General features: G+C 28.2%; 1 protein-coding gene across 4 annotated transcripts in view; it reads right to left on the bottom strand.

Moving 5' to 3' along the window:
• The window catches only part of LOC123267554 (WD repeat-containing protein 47), a 103,990-nt gene that overhangs the window by 43,572 nt on the left and 54,177 nt on the right, over positions 1–6,241 (bottom strand). The window lies entirely within an intron of this gene.

Raw genomic sequence — 6,241 nt, 5'->3', positions numbered from 1 at the left:
TTCTTAAACCAAGAAGAATTTCTTAGTATAAGAATTTTTTTACTCAATATCAAGAAGATTAAATTTTTTAAAATTATTTACTTCAAATAAACTTTTTTTTTAGTGTAATAATAATTTTTAACTTGAGAAATAAGAGTACTTTATATTACTCTAGATACTGAAATGATGAATTTAAATTTACGGGTTTTAATTTAAAAAAGTAGGTCGTATCGGAGAAGTTTTGTTATTGCGGAATGTTGAGTCGCTCGAAATGAAATGATTTTTATTTTATTGACTGGTTAATTGAGTGTAAAGAATATGTTTATTATTTTAACCTTTTTGCTTGCTATTCGGGAGATTAATTGAGTAAATAATCATTCAATTTGATTTGATATTGATTTATTTTTTTTTAATGTTTAGTTTCACGGTCACTGTATTTTTTTAGCGTTAAAAATTGAAAAATTTATATTTTTTAATTATTCTATTTTACAAAAAATTTTTTTAATCACATTATTGTATATTAATTTTTTTTTACAATCTTAAAATAATAATAATATTTTTTATATCAAAATTGATGTTTAAGGTATTACCCTCGCGACTTCCGTCGTCAAAAGTTTATGCCAGAGTGTACGGTACACATACCAGATAGCCATTATTGACAAGCCTAAAACTTTTTGCTGTTTATGTACTTATTTCAGCCAATCACAAAGGAGATACTGATCGTTTGAAAAGTCTGGCAACACTGCGTGAGCGTTAAGATATTTTATAGTGGTTATACTGTAGTGTTTTGGACTGGCTGTAGACTTACCTCTGTTTTGATACATGCGTTTATTTATTTATTTACATACATTGAAAGATTAATATATATTATTATATTAAAATTGTTAACTTTTTGAATTTTTAATAAATATAAAAAAAATTAAAATTAATTCAGCCGACATTTAAAAATTTTTAGAATTTTTTTTTATTGAAAAAATGATTATAAAAAAATAAAAAAGAAATTTCACTTGAAAAAAACTTCAAAAACTGTAAATGCAATATAAAAAAATTTTTTTTTTTCTAATTTAATTATTAAAAAAAAGTCAAAAAATTAAAAATGTTAGCTACTTTTAGTATCATAAAAAAATACTTATTTTCATAAAATAATCATAGTTTTTTTTTTTTTCAAATAAATAAAATTAATAACTATAATATTACACCTAACGTAAATTAAACTTTTCAAATTTGTCAGCGCATGCGCGTCTCATACTTCTTTCGCGGCTAACAAAACTTGCGCTGTTGCCACAGCTTTATTAACGTATCCCCTCCTCAGTTAAAGTCTGGTAAATTTTTCATTACTTATTAATAAATATCTCTGAAACTGTGTGGTAATTATCAATGAATTTTTTTTTTTAATTGTTTAGTTGTTAGTTAACGTTACTCTAGTTTTTTAAAAAGATCCTAAGAAAAGTTTCTAAGATATAAAAACGTTTGTAGGTAAATTTTTCGATATCCCGTATACCGTAATGTATAAGAGCGTTCAAAACTCAAACTTCAAAATTAAATATCTCGGAAACTAGATGGTAAAAAATTCTCAAATTGCGCCAATCGACGCAGAATTATATGAACATTAATCTACCAAAATTTAAAAAAAATCCTAAGATAACGACTTTGGCGAGGGTACTACCTTAAAAAAAAAATTTTTTTTTCGACTCATTTTTTTGATAAGATTATAAAAATAATTGAAATTGTTCAAAATATTATTTTTATTTATTAAAGTATTGCAAAATGACGAAACTCAAAAATAATATAATTTTTTTTGACATTAATATTTTAATTCTTGAGAATTTAGATCTAATTAGACGGAATTTAGGATGAATATTGCTAGATTGGAATTTAGGGGAAACAGAGGGACCTTAAATATCTTCATTCCGCTGCTTAGTGAAATTTATCGAGAATTTGATGCAAGATATTTCATGAAACTAAATAACTCTATTTTTAGTCATAAATTAGTTTTAAAAAAAAATCAATTAAGATAATAAATAAAGATTAGAATAATTTACTTGAGATCAATCAAAAAATTGCAGAAAAAAAAAGTAAGTCAGTTTATAGAGCACTTAAGATTTTATCGCATTCATGTGCATACATTAATTTTTTACAAGAATATGAATATCAAAGTAAATAAACGAGTATATTGCTTTTACTTAATACAGTGCTTTAAAATGTTGTAATTTTTCTATCGCGCTATTGCATCACAAATTACATGATGGAAATTAATTTTTTTTTTTCGAATGATAAATATTGACATTAATTTTCTGAGGTAGGAGCAACTTTGGTTAAGATTGCAATTGAAATTTGAAATAAAAATATATTTAGAGCACGACTGGTCAAGATAATTACGGAAGCAGTAATTGCTAATTATCTCATAATTTAGTCATAATAATGATAGTTGAGATAATGAAAATAAAGTAGAAAATAAGTGTAGTTACAAGATCAGTGATTACAACGTGAGAGGAAAACTTTGTTTGACTTCTTTGCTCTTAGAGAGTAAGGTCACGAGTAATTGTCACGCAAACTATTAATGATATATGTTATATGTTGACAAACAGTGGAATAACTGAACAGAGCAAAACGGTAATATCGGATTACAATGAGTAGAATTTCCAGAAATTAAAGTTTATGTGACACCTACGCGACAGTCTACGTAGATTGCTGTTTACCTTGATGAACTGTAAGCACTTGTCAATTATACAGTCTTACGAAAACTAGATATCTGTTTCAGTTAATTAACATAATAAATAAAACATGATAACTAAATATTAAACTTAAATAACTAATAAGTAAAAACATAATAATAAACCTTGTGAAGGTGTAATCAAAAAATGACCATTCGGCAGCCGAAATGGAAGTAGATTTCTTGAATAAAAAAAATATTTTTTTTTTATGAAATAATATTAATAATAATATACAACTTCTGTTAAATTAAAACAATGACGTCAAAACTAATGCAAAAGTAAAATTTTATTAGATCTGTCTGAGAAAGTAGGTAATTTTTGGCCTATATTGATGGTGAGATATGCAAACTAAAGCTTATTTAATAAGCTTTTAGATATAATTTACGAAAATTTTACAAGTTATCGCATTCATTAGTGCAAAAAAAAACAGTAAAATTGTCGATTTTTAAGGATTTTGAAGAATTAAAATTGTTGTCATTCCTAAACTATTCAATTTGGAAAAATAAATAAGTATGAAAATTGAAGCTTATTGAATGAGCTTTCAGATGCAATTTACAGAAATTCAATATGATAACGCATTCAATTGTTATTGCACGGAAATACGGCAAAAGTGAAAATTTTTGAATTGCTGTCATTCCTTAACTATTCAATTTGGAAAAATAAATAAATACGCAAATTAAAGCTTATTGAATGAGCTTTTAGATGCAATTTACAGAAATTCAATATGATAACGCATTCAATTGTTATTGCACGGAAATACGGTAAAAGTGAAAATTTTTTAGTTGCTTTCATTTCGAAACTAATCCACGGATTTGGCTCATCTTAAAACTTAACCTCAGAAATCGTCCTGAGAATAAGTATGTTATGTTTTGTCGAGATCCGTATAGAATTGCGGGAGTTAGAGAAGAGACAAAGCCGATGAATACATACATACACTGATAAAAAAATTGACTTGACTTAAGAGCCAAACTCTTGAACCAAGAATTCCATTTTGAAGAAAATGATTTTCTTGAATCAAGAGAATAAATTCTTGACTCAAGAAAATTTTCTTAGACCAAGAATAATTTCTTAGCTCAAAAATTTATTCTCTTGACTCAAGAAAATCATTTTCTTCAAAATGGTATTCTTGGTTCAAGAGTTTGGCTCTTGAGTCAAGTTAATTTTTTTATCAGTGTAGATAAACTTTTGAACCATATGCATTTTCTGAATCCGCTTGACAAGCTGAGTCGAAATATAATGAAATATTTCAAAAGTTCCGTTATGAGGACCAATGCAATAGTTAGATTTCTATGAAATCTACTAAAAATTCCAAAATTCACCAGGAAGATCACTAAAAAATGTTAAAAAAAAATGAAAAAACAATAATAATTAAAATGATTTTATTTAAAATTATTTCTAGTCATTCAAAACTCTTTCCAGACTTTTGCCAAATTCAATTTACTTATCTGGGTTTGACGTCTATATCTATACCTTTTCATCTGTTGAGATTAAAAAAGAACATTATGTGACTATTTCTGTGACGAATTAAATCTCCTTTAAAAGCATGTTAACTAAAAGATTGCACTTGGGTTTTTTTAACTTCCCGTTAAGAAAATCGAAGATTTTCAAAAATCGGGAAGTTATTGTTTTCACCTCGTTTTGCAAAAATCGAGTTTTCATCAGATCTCGACGTTTGAAGGTCATAGGAAGCTTCCCTGACTACTCCCGCGAGGTTGTCACGGTGTCTGTGTGTGTGTGTGTTTTTGTTTTAAGGGGGGGGGGGGAATCCTTTTTACGGATTCTAGGCATAGTTGTTTGGCCTGGATATGTGGCGACTCGACGCAGTGTCATACTAAAACTCGACGCTAGCGCCCTACCCACTAAACCCTAAACCCCTTTTCCTCTTTCCCCTAATCCCTCATGGAAACCGCCGTTAGGCATTACTTCGTGATGTGTGTGTGTGTGTGAAAGTATGTGAACCGCTTATAACTTTTGAACGGCTCATCCGATTTTATCGCGGTTGGTGCCATTTGAAAGGGCTTGGCCAAACTTAGATTTTGAGTATAATTTGGACCGATTCGGATCAGTAGATTTTGAGAAATCTTAAAAAAACTAAGAAAAAAAATTTTTTCAAATGTGGTTTTTTTTGGATAACTATTAAACGGCTCTACCGATCGATTCCAGAAACTAATCAGCTCTAGACAATAAAAAACCACGTCGATCAATTAAAATCTGAAAATTCTTTATGAGGCTGATAAAACTGCGTCGAATACCGCCAACCGCGTGAAAATCGGTTAATCCATTCGAAAGTTATTGCGGTTTGAAAATTCCAAAAGTAGTGTTCTATGAATCTTCTATCAGACTTGCATAGAAATGCATAGAAATACTATCTCTTTGAGCTCAGCGAGGTCAAAATATCACATAAATTATATTTCGAGCTCAAAAATCTCAAAAACGTCATAAGTACAATTTGAAGCGCCCAGGTATGGAATTAGCGGGAAGTTGCAGGGATGGCCTTTAAAGTGAACCGTTTTACTAATTTTTTTTTTTGCGACAATAGTGTCGCCATTCTGAGAAGCCAGACGTTCAAAATCTAAATAGCTTCAATCCCTTTCCATTTAAATGTACCTTAATTGCATTTTAAAGATCTCTTATTGTGAAGAAAGTGTTCAGAGAAAAATTATATTCTAATACTTTGTAACGAATGTAACAATATATAGATGTATATCTAATCCTTTCGTTTAGTTTCTCTGTATAATGCTAGTTAGTATTCCGAATAATAAATTAAAATAATGAAAACTAGCTGAGCTGCTACTACTGTATAGGTAATTAGGTCCGGAGTATACGGGACATCATAAATCTGGTAATTACTCTCTATCCATTATTCCGTCTATCCGAAAAATCAAAGTCAGCACAGAACAATACTCCCTTGTTTTTGGAAATTTCTATTCAGGTAAGATTCTTTAAATTTTTACAGCAGTAGAAATTTGTTTTTCCCAAAAACTGTGAGCCAATCAAATTTCAACCTACCCTTCCTATAATATATTTTGACTCAGGAGGTTGGTCTTAAGAAGAGAAGGCAAGCATTTGGAAGCCGAGCGAATATCTCCAAAGATCAATTCGTGAGTGCTTCTCGTACAGATCAGTTCTCAAGTGCCTTCTCAAGCAGCTGTAATATTGTAAATTACAGAAATTTAAAAATGAATTCCGTAAGTACTTTACTCATATTTTTATTACTACGCATGAAAAAAATATTTTTTTCACACTGATAGAAGGATTTATTTGTATTAAATAATATTTGTTAATAGTTAACAAATCATTTATTAGAGACCACTTTTTAGTATTAAACAAATATTTCTTAGTATTTAAAATGATTTGTTTGCATTTAATAAATTTGATATTCATTTATTAAATATTAATAAATTTTTTTAAATACCAAAAAATATTTGTTTAATACTAAAACGTGGTCTCTAATAAATGATTTGTTAAATATTAACAAATATTTTTAACTATAAACAGATCCTTCTATCAGTGCACTTAAATAATTATTTTAGTTAATTTTATTTAAA

Source organism: Cotesia glomerata, linkage group LG6 (assembly GCF_020080835.1).
Source record: "Cotesia glomerata isolate CgM1 linkage group LG6, MPM_Cglom_v2.3, whole genome shotgun sequence".
Classification (NCBI taxonomy): Eukaryota; Metazoa; Arthropoda; class Insecta; order Hymenoptera; family Braconidae; genus Cotesia; species Cotesia glomerata.
This window is presented reverse-complemented; position numbering and strand designations above follow the sequence as displayed.